Source organism: Mus pahari, chromosome 7 (assembly GCF_900095145.1).
Source record: "Mus pahari chromosome 7, PAHARI_EIJ_v1.1, whole genome shotgun sequence".
Taxonomy (NCBI): Eukaryota; Metazoa; Chordata; class Mammalia; order Rodentia; family Muridae; genus Mus; species Mus pahari.
The window spans coordinates 68,610,165-68,620,880 of record NC_034596.1 but is presented as its reverse complement, the minus strand read 5'-3'; the positions used below and the strand labels follow the sequence as shown (position 1 = coordinate 68,620,880).

Sequence of the window (10,716 nt, the reverse complement as noted above, 5' to 3'; positions counted from 1 at the left end):
AAGAAAGAAAGAAAGAAAGAAAGAAAGAAAGAAAGAAAGAAATAGTAGCTTTAAAAAAAACTTCCTAGAATATTCTAATTCACCTCTTACCACAACTCTGTTTAAGAAGATTTGTTACTTCAAAAAGTTACCAAAGCCCTGTTGTGCAGGTATATCTTGAAAACTACTGCAATTTTCCTTTGTCTTTCAGTAGGTTAAACCATTTATAAAGACCAAGACAAAATGTTAATGGGTTAATCAAAGCTTTTCAGTCAACCAAAGAGGAGGCTGAGGTGATGCTTGTGGGCAAAGCACCCAGGTGTGAGGACCTAAATTCAGGTCATCCCCCCATAACTATCACCTGGGCATGGAAGTGGCACTCTTGCAGTCCCAGTGTCTGGGAGGCAGAGACAGGACCCCTAGAGTAAGCTAGCTAGCTGCAGTAGTTGAGTCAGAAAGTTCTGGATTCAACTAAGACCTTGCCTCAAATTGAGAAAGACATCAACCTCTAACATGTACAGTATTTAATAGCACAAACATCTGTGTCCCTAGTCATATAAACACACACACACACACACACACACACACAGTATTAAACACTTGATTGTTCCTGACTTCAAGATAACTAGGAAGACCTAAAGGGTCACACAGATGAAATTGCTACTTGGGTTTTATTACTTCCCCAATCATCCTCATTGTTTTAGATATCCTAAATCTCTTAAAGTTGAGCCCCATGATGGGCTGAATTCTCCCTACAAAGAGTCTATAGGAATAAACTGTGTGTTAGTGGAGGGAAACACTGGGCCGACTGAGAACACATGTCAGACTATACTTTGTGGAGGAATGATTTGCAGCTTCCAGAAACTCATAAAACTGAAGTTACAAATCCACAATGCACGGGGTTACTTGTAAATATAACTGTGACATGCTCTTTTACTCACCTTCCAGAATGGAGTGCAGGTTATATTGCATTTCCAACCTACAAGTGCACTGTTAACACCTCCAGAAGCATATGGAAACCATTGTCCTGTTACTACAGTTTAAATGTTCATGTAAAAGAAACAATGCTCTGAGCACAAGCTTACATATTAAAACAGAAACTCTGGAACTTGATTTACTTAGGAACAGTTTTTACTACTGAACATATTTCCTTCATATTATTTAAAAACATCTCTTTCTTATTACTTTTTAACTTTTTCAAGGCGAGAGAAGTTCAAACAGGGTTCCTCATACCACCCCACAGACTGACCCAAAACTCACTATGTAGCCCAGGTTTGCCCTAAAATTTTTACACAGCAATCTTCCTGTCTCAGCCTCAGGAGTGCTAAGACTCCAGTCACTCGCCACACTCCCACTTTTGTTCGATTTTGGTTGTTTATCCTTGGTGGTGCTGAGCATGAACCTAGGCCCTTGTACATCTTAGGGTACTCTACCAACTGAGCTACATCCTAGCCCTCCAATTTCCTCAGAGAATATTTATTCTCCCATTTTGGTTCAAGTTTTCAATTATATATAAAGTTCTAACAGCTATCTACCCAATTCACTGTTTTTAATCATGAGATCATTAAACTATATTAATAAAACCCCCATGTAATAAATCTAAAGTCATATCATGAATGGCATTAAATATTCATTAGCTTTACTGGTTGTCCTATATATGAGCATTTCTCAAAAAGATTTTGGGAAACAAGATACTGAAAATAAGGGAGTAGTATGGATTATTTAGGCAACAAACTCCTATTACATTAATTAAATTGTCTTCAGTGAGGTTTCCTAGCCAATCAGGGTTCAGTGACACTTTGTCTCAAAAAAGTGATTGAGGAAGATATTCTGTACCAACCTCTGGTCTCCATAGTATGTGCACTCATTCCCACACATACATACACACATACACAGTTAAGACACAAAATAATAAAAGTGGTAATTTTAAAAAAGGCTAAACAAGGAGGCTCAGCAGTTAATGAGTGATCACTGCAAAACTTGATGACCTGAGTTCAATCTTGAAACCCACATGATAGAAGGAAAGAACTAATTCTTACAAATTATCCTCTGACTTCCACAAATATGCCATGGGACATGTGCATTCACCTATACACAAACACACAACAAAAGTTAAAAAACATTAGACAATAGAAATGAAAATTAGAACATTAAATCCACTTTTAAACATTAAAAGTTTAAAACTAAACAGCATGCAGCATCTCTGGTCAGCAAGAAGTCTAGCATTTTTATGTTCAGAGAAATCATAAATAGCCACCATGAGCAATAAAATTCTGATTGTATGTTTTCCAATGATCATTTTTAGATAATCATGTAATTTTTTAATTGTTTAAACATTTTCTTGTGTTTAGCTTTCTCATCATTCTCTTCTCCAGCACTGGAGGTTATCAGCCTGTTTGGTTATACTCCCAAACACTGGTTAAGTCTTTCTGAGTTAGCACTGCCAATCCTTTAGCAATCTCTCAATTCCCTCTGATCTACATGACCAGAACTCTTATCATTTATACTTTCTTTCTCTAACTATAGCTCATTCCTCATTACACTTCTTTTTAAAACCAGCTTGGAAATCATTTCACTGACCACTGCTGCTAATTGATTTGTTTATTGATCTACCTATATATCATCTGCCCTATTCCAGAAAGACTTTTACTAAATCTTCACATTTTCATTCTTCATATAACCATCAAAATTCCAAGTGTGATCAGAGAATGGCGGTCATACCTGTAAATCCAGCATTTGGGAATCTGAGGCAGGAGAACTGTCTGAGGCAAGCCTGGGCTACAAAAGACGTTGTTTTTAAAAACAAGCAAACAAACAAACACCAAAAGCCAAATGTGATGACTCATGTTATTCTTACCTCCTGAATCTGTCTCGAATCTTCCCTACTCTCACCTAAGCTCTAAGGCTTTGGTTAATGTTCCCCTCACAGTCAGTAATTAAACATAAAACAAATGACCAGGAGTCTGGGTTCCAAACAAAACAGCCCATTAACTTCTAAACTCTTCTGATAAACTTTATCTATTTAATAACCTACCAGACAGCTAGTGGATAGAGTAGAGTCAAAGACAACTAGCTCTACTACCTGACCAGCTAATAGCAGAGGCTTGCTTAGCAAGGCTCATGTTACAGCAGACATAAATATAGAGTTGTAAACAAGGGAACGCTCTCAAGACTAACAGATGCTCTAGACAAGGACACTGACAACAACACTGTGCATACAACTTAAGTGTTTGATTTTGTTCTCTATTTTGAACTTGAAGATTATTGCTGTAAGTAATATGTATAAATTATTTTTAATATATTATACACTAGCTCCACATACACACCATGACACTAACAACTATCATGTTGCACTAAAAGAGAATAAGAGTTGGTTATTACTCATAAAGCAGGTAAGTCTTAAAAGATAGTACTTTGTATAACCAGCAAAATAACCATTTTCCATGCCAAACAACAAGTTGAGAATCCTAACTCATTGACACCTGCATTAGATGTAAACCCAGACAGTCAACAGTTGTCACTGGAAGATAAGCCGTGTGACTCCATCTCTCAGAGCTTAGCAAAGCAGTTTCTTAGGTAGGCATTTTTAAAAGCACTTCTTTGTTTTGACAATAAGGAATTCGATCATTTTTTTCCTATCACTGTGCCTCTGAAAGGTATGTTAAAATGTTATGCTCTACCGGATGGATTAATATGAACTTATAAAACTATGCTTATACTAATACTGCTTCCTGGTCATTGTGTTTCTAAATTACAGATAATGACAGGTTTTAGAAAAATTACTGCTGAATTACGACTCACCATAAATTCTGAGTTTTCACTACTTGACATTAATGAAAGCACAAGGTACAACCGACACATTAATAAGCTGAGAGTTTGCCAAGTAACATCGAAGTTAGATGCATTAAGAAAGGTCTCTATCTTTACTAAGTCACAGCATCCCAACACACAAAAGAGCTTAGAGACCCAGAAATTTAGAGCAGTCACCTAATGCCTTGGTACCTGCTTATTCATCTATAAAGTAAGCGCTTGGAATACACGCTCTCTGAGATCTCCTCCAACCCAAAACCTTAAGTTCCTAAGAAATTAAAATGTCTACTCACACTGGAAAATAAACTCATTCATCATTTTAAATGACATAGGTTGTAGCTACAGACATGTTGTAATGGCCGTTCCATCCATAAATTAAATTAAAAACAAGTGATAAACAAGCAAGTGTGTTTGTTTGAATGTTATGGGGAACACTGACAAGAACTGCACTGCCTAACTCCTTAGATATAAATTTCTTAACTTCACTAATTTCATTTAAGTGGGAGAAGGGGGAACCACTCTGAATTCCTAAAATTCTAATACCGAAACTCCTAAAAGGAAAAAAGATCTGTAATCTGATCCATTAAAATAAATTGCCAACTATATGATTTATGAAGTGACTTTGGGCTGTATGACATCTATACATAGTAATAAGCCACCTCTATACAGCAGTTGATAAATTCAATTTTAAAATGTGCTGCAAGAAAAAATGTTGTGTTTTCTTTTCTTGGATCTTTTGGGTATCAAATCCCCTCATCCCCTGCTTACACTGGGGACTGAACTCAAGGCCTCGCCCAAGCTGGGTATGGACTCTACCACCAGGCTACCCCCTTCCCCCTCCCAGTCCTCTGTGTTTCCTTCTTTAACTTTATATGTATATGATCTTGTGCAGCTCAGAAAACCCTTCCGTCCAAGTGGTGGTCTCAATTTAATTTTGGTGAGGCACAAAGAAGAGTTATTTAAAATATATTTTAAAAACATACCATAATATATAGAACCCTTTTACCATACAGTCCTTGAAAACACTTTCAATCACTGCCTTGCTGATTCACTTGAAGATATCTAAAACCCATTAGACGCCATTGAAAAAAGCACTTTTCAAAAGTCATGAAAATGAAACTTGTGGGGCTGGTGAGATGGCTCAGCAGGTAAGAGCACCCGACTGCTCTTCTGAAGGTCCTGAGTTCAAATCCCAGCAACCACATGGTGGCTTACAACCACCCGTAAGGAAATTTGACTCCCTCCTCTGGAGTGTCTGAAGACAGCTACAGTGTACTTACATATAATAAATAAATAAATCTTTAAAAAAAAAAAAAGAAAATGAAACTTGCTAAGAGGTATAACACAAATGTGTGTGTATGTGTGCATATCCATGTATATGTGTGTATGCGCAAGTGTGTGCATGTGTTTTACTGGTGATTAAACCTAATGTGCACCAGGCAAGCATTCCACGGAGCTGTATATAGCCTCAATCCTTGTTTATTAACCTTTAAAAAATAATTATTTTAAATCTTTATTAATGTATTTGTATTTGTGTACATGTTGAATGTAGGCATATGTACAGAGCATGGCATGGCATGGCACAATGTGGAAGCCTAAGAACAATTTCCTCAAGTAGGTCCAATGCTTCCACCATGAGGCTTCTGAGATCAAACTCATATTATAAGGTTTGGAGGCAAGAAGCCTTACCCACTGAGCAATCCCGCCAGCCCTCAGATTTTACTTTCTGGGTTGAGTCAGGATTTAATCAAGCTGCCCAGATAGTACTGAAATTACTCTGTATCCCAGGGCAAGCACTGAACTTGTCATTCTCCTGCCTCACAGCTTTGCAAGTAGCTAAGATGACAGGCCTACACCACCAGGCCCAGCTAAATACAGAATTTCTAAACAAACACTGGTCTTCCAAACTTCAAGGTACTGACTTAAATTACAGCAATAATATAACACAAAAGCAAATGACTACTATAACAGGAAAGGAAAAAATACTTAAAGACAAATAAAATCAAGAAAATACTGGAAAGGGAAAAATATAAATACATGATTTTTTTAAAAAAACACAATTTATGAGGTCAGGCATGGTGGTTTCTTTAATCCCAGCACTCATGAAGAAGCCAGTGGATTCTGTGAGTCTGAGGCTAGCCTGGTCTACATAGAATTCCAGACCAGTCTGGCCGATATGATGAGACCCTAATATGAGTTCAAAGACTAGGTCATTTTATCTCAGCCAAAATATTATCTGATACAAAGAATTGTTGCACAAAAGTAGGTTTAAAAAATACACATAAAACTATTTATAAAATGAGGATTAATAAAGGGAAACAGCCATGAAATTTTTACTATGAGTGACATTCAATAACCAAAGAGTCCTGATTCCCAGGGCAAAGATCACTCTGTAATGAATAACACATTCCACATGAGTAGTGTTCATTAAAGTATATAAAAGGAAAATACAACTTTAGAAAGAAATTTACCCCAGGCTGGGCTCAGTGTTTGAGAGAGCACTTGCATAGTATGCGCAAGGTTCAATTCCCAATGATAAAGAAGTAAAAAAAAACCAACAAAATAAAGTTTTGTTCCAACTATTTGACAATACCTAAATCCACTAAGTATAGAAATAAAACAAGCCATACTTACTATGATAGTTAACACTCTGCTAATAAAGGATTTGAGCCAGAGAAATGGTTCAGCAATTAAAAGCACTTGATGCCAAGCTTGGTGACCTAAGCTTAAGAATTGCAGGTTGCACTCTGACCTTTACACATCAGTGGTGACATATGTGTGCTCACACACATATGCACACACATTACATTCATTCACTCACTCAATTCACAATTTATAAACCTGAAAAGGAGACACTCTAAAAGCAGGAGGCACTTGCTCTTCCTCAGTTACTAAGGTGAGTGGCTTTTATTAAGAAATCTGTTCCTCTTGTGTGTGTGTGTGCATGTATCTGTGTCTGAGTGTGTCTGTGTCAATGCACCTGTGAGTATGAGTGTATCTGTGTATGTGGCTGTGTATCTGTCTCTGTGTCTCTATGTGTCTGTCTGTGTATGTTTCTGTGTAAACCTATCTCTGTACATGTGCCTCTGTGTGAGTGTGTCTGTGTATGTGTGTCTGTCTGTCTGTGTCTGTGTGTGTCTGTGTGTGTGCATGTGTCTGTGTGAGTGTTAGAAATCAAACCCAAGGCCTTGCACATATTAGGCAAGTACTGTTACACTGAGCTATATCACCAGCACCCAAAAGTTCCTATCTTAAGTTTATTCTGAAATGTTTGGCTTTGACGTACCCAAAACTTGTATTTGGTATTCTGATCTAAAGGTCAAGCAACTGACTGGGAGCCCAGAGTACAATCTGAAGAAGACTATTCCTAGAATCTGGTGTGTGGAAAACTTTTGTAACAGGGAATCTTTCCCATTCTTAAAATACACTTAGTCTCATTGTCTAAATTAAGTAAGTAGATCATGAGGCACAATCTATGCCCTGAAAAGTAACAACACATTATAACCATTTCCAAGAGGTATAGTTTAGCAAGAAAACTGTATAATAGAGCAAAAGAGTAGAGGGAAAGTCTTCTCTTACAACCACCATGTGGAAATGTCTGGTTACTTTCCAACTGTTCCAGCTTCTTGGTAGGAGACTGCCGAGTCTGCCATGATGAAAACCAATAATGTGCCTGGCCCTGCTAAGACCACAGGAGGCTGAGTCACCAGTGTGGAATCCATTATCCTCTGAGAAAGAACCTAGTCTGGTACAGGAGAGCACAATGTACTTTCTCTAGCCACAAGAGTCATTTTTCCTTCCCCTGCTGTCCAGCTGCCCAAAACTTAGATCCCACGGTCACTGAAACATGACCCTTTCACAGAAATAAGAGATGGATCAGGTGCTTAACAACAAAGCCACTCCGTATAATTACATCTCTAATGTTCCTTCAGTTTTACTACTCCGAAAATTACACAATTATAGGTCAAACATTCCACCTGTGTATTTGCTTCACATTGGAAACATGCTACTAAATACAAAGGCTAAAAAATTAGAGATCTTAGTAAGTTAAAAGTAACAGAACATCAAGAAACCCTGTGTTGTGACTGTGTCTTGGAGAAACAACACATCCCCGAGTCCCTGCAGGGAGTTAAATGGAATAGTCTTTCACAGATCAATGTGGGAAGAGCTACCCAAAGTCTGGCTTCCTACACTTCTACCGACAGGAAAAGCATCAATCTTTTATAGAGGACATACAGTAGCTAACTCTGATAGTCAGGACTCAAAACTGAAGAAAAGCAAAGGCAAATATGCACTTTGATTCCATTTGTGCAGACTTCATATTAATGTGGCCATATCACTTCAGTAATGCCTAAGTTTATTATACTCATTTTACAATACACACATTGTTTAATCACATAAAAACTGTACACAATTTGAATCTTTCACACTTCAGTTTCTCTCACTACATCTGCCCAAACTCATCTCAATTTTTATTTTGTTTTTGTTTTAAAATAAAAGTCTGGCTACAAAGCTCAGGTTGGCCTCAAACTTGTAATTTTCTGGATTCAGCCTCTCAAGTGTTAGAATTACAAACATGCACCACTGTGCATGGCTGTCCAATTTTTACTACTTAAATATCTAACTAGAAGACTTACTTCCTTTAAAATAACATTATAATCTCTGAAATAAAATTTAATAAGTACAGGATGATCTTTTGGGTAATAAAAATATTTTCTTTTTTAAATGAATATAAAATTTAAGCTAAGGAAAGATGATTTTATCATTCAGTCACTGATTAGAAAAGTGTTATGCATAAAGCAGTGTTACTTAAAATTCTAACTCATTTAACTTGGACCTGATTATATAGCCAAGATTAAGGATACCTACAATAAAATGACTCCCAAAACCTAAGGCCCAGAGAACATTGCAGAAGATGGGGCAGAAAGATTGTAAAACTAACTGCCCCTAGAGGCTTTGCAGGTGTGGCTGCTGTGTTACATGTGCATCAGAAGGAGGCAGAGAGGAGAGAGGCTATGCCTGTGCTCAGTGTTCTGACCTGTGAACAACTGAATCATTAGTAGCCTAACAGTCCCTGAAAAGAGCAAGCCTGAGAAGACGGGTACCAGGAGGCTGGACAGAAAGCCAGTGAGACAACCAATTCAGGGTGCTGCACAGGTAGAGGCAAGCTCCCAGGCAGAAGCCAGGGACTAGAAGAACCCCACTTGGAACTAAGGGCCTGGACAGGAGGGAGCCTGAAACAGATGACCCTGGCCTGGGGCCACTATTGCAGGACTGGGTAAGGAATGAGCCCAAGACAACCACCACGCTGGTGCTATGAAGCCCAGACAGGGAGCTAGCCCAAGATGACCACCAGTCTAGCACAAAGCAAGTTTGGGGAGGGGGGCAGATCATGCCTGAGATGGCCCTACCCTGTGCCAAAATGCCCAAGCAGGTCATAGAACTCCTGAGACCACTCCTGAGATAACCTTAGACATCAGAGACCCTGAGCACCACTAAGAGGAGCAAGTAAGTGGTAGAGAGATGGAACAGAGAGAGAAACAGAAGGATGTGTACACAATGAAGAGACAGAACTGGAGGGTAATAAGGAACAGCCTGATGTGAGTAGACAGTGATGCACCCTGGGACCAAGGTGAGGTCCTGGTCTGTGCCTGGGGAGATGGGAAAGTCTGGGTCTGAGGCCATTCAGTAGCAGGGGTATGTTACCAGCAAAGGTCAGGCAGACATCCCTGGGTTAGGCTGCTGCCCAGAGACGTGTTGGTGTCTGAGGGCTGTACAGAATTGGCCCTGCCCATGACCTGGGTGGAAGAGCTGGTTCTGGAGGAATGAAAGCAGGAGAGCTGGCCCTGCCCTAGCCAGCTAGAGTACAGAAGAATGGGACCTGCATATTGTAGGAGATGCAGGTGAGTGAGCCCTGAGGACACAAGTGTGGAAGAGTTGACCCTGCCACTCAACTCCTGAGTGGTGGGGTGAATGAAGGAGAGATAACCTCCTCCTCACTTGCCTCTTATCACCTGCAACAGGTAGGAGATCTGCCCTAGTGTAATGGGAACAGGAGAGCTGGTCCTGCCCCTAACCAGCAGCAGCACTCACAAGACCTGGCCCTGAACCTTGCCTGGACAGCACAGTAGAGCTGGCCCCGGACATGGGGTGAGCCAGCCCCTGAGGGAATGAACACAGGAGAGCTAGCCCTGCCTCTTGGCTGCTGGAGGTGGCTCAAACGAAGAAGAGACACCCTCCTCCCCTCCCTCATCCCTCAGCACCTATGGCAGGAGGGAGAGCTGGTCTTGGGGGTCATGAGAGTGGAAGAACTAGCAATGTCCCTCACCAGATCCAACACTGGAGAGCAGGCCCTGCACCTCACCTTGGCAGAGGATAATGCTAGCTTGGGTTGTGTGCTTGCTGGTGAGCCGGCCGCAGTGGTGTGGGTGAGAGCTGGCAGACTGACCAACTCAGATACCTCTGAGGCCCAGATCCAGGGCTTTGAATTGGCTCATCCCAAAATCTACCACATTGATGAACTGCTAGAGTGCATGAAGAAGCCAGTCCTATAGATCCAAAACTACAGGATCTCCGTGACACAAGGCAACAACAGGATATCCCAGTGAGGTGCCAGTATTGATAGAATAGCAGAAGCCAGAGGATTTGTAGACCAATCACTGCAATAAACATATACAAGCAAAGAAGTGTACACAAAAGGGTATATGCTATGGGACACACTATGACACAACTAAAGTTTTCATGAGATTTCCCCCTCCCTGGGGGGAGGTTGCAAGGGTGGAGGGTGGGTACAAGAGGAGGGAAGATATGTGGGATCAGAGTGGCAATGCTAAAGTCACAAGGAACCAATAAAAACGTTTTTTCACAGATGCAAGCAGCAACAACAGAATACAAGAGATAGAAGAGAAAATCTCAGCAGCAGAAGAT

General features: G+C 40.0%; 1 protein-coding gene and 1 non-coding gene across 2 annotated transcripts in view; one reads left to right on the top strand and one right to left on the bottom strand.

The window, feature by feature from the left end:
• The window catches only part of Mnat1 (MNAT1 component of CDK activating kinase), a 143,781-nt gene that overhangs the window by 112,452 nt on the left and 20,613 nt on the right, over positions 1-10,716 (bottom strand). The gene's annotated exons all lie outside the window — the stretch shown is intronic.
• On the top strand, positions 8,730-8,861 carry LOC115064463. The gene has a single exon (XR_003844313.1). It is a non-coding gene; the product is annotated as a small nucleolar RNA SNORA17 (small nucleolar RNA).